We start from the raw sequence: 296 nt of genomic DNA, 5'->3' as shown, positions 1-296 counted from the left end.
GGTCCTAACACAGCTATCCGTAGTCCAGTAGGACCGGTCCTAACACAGCTATCCGTAGTCCAGTAGGACCGGTCCTAACACAGCTATCTGTAGTCCAGTAGGACCGGTCCTAACACAGCTATCTGTAGTCCAGTAGGACCGGTCCTAACACAGCTATCTGTAGTCCAGTAGGACCGGTCCTAACACAGCTATCTGTAGTCCAGTAGGACCGGTCCTAACACAGCTATCTGTAGTCCAGTAGGACCGGTCCTAACACAGCTATCTGTAGTCCAGTAGGACCGGTCCTAACACAGTAG

Source organism: Coregonus lavaretus, assembly GCF_964263955.1.
Source record: "Coregonus lavaretus genome assembly, contig: HAP1_SCAFFOLD_7085, whole genome shotgun sequence".
NCBI classification, from domain to species: Eukaryota; Metazoa; Chordata; class Actinopteri; order Salmoniformes; family Salmonidae; genus Coregonus; species Coregonus lavaretus.
This window is presented reverse-complemented; position numbering follows the sequence as displayed.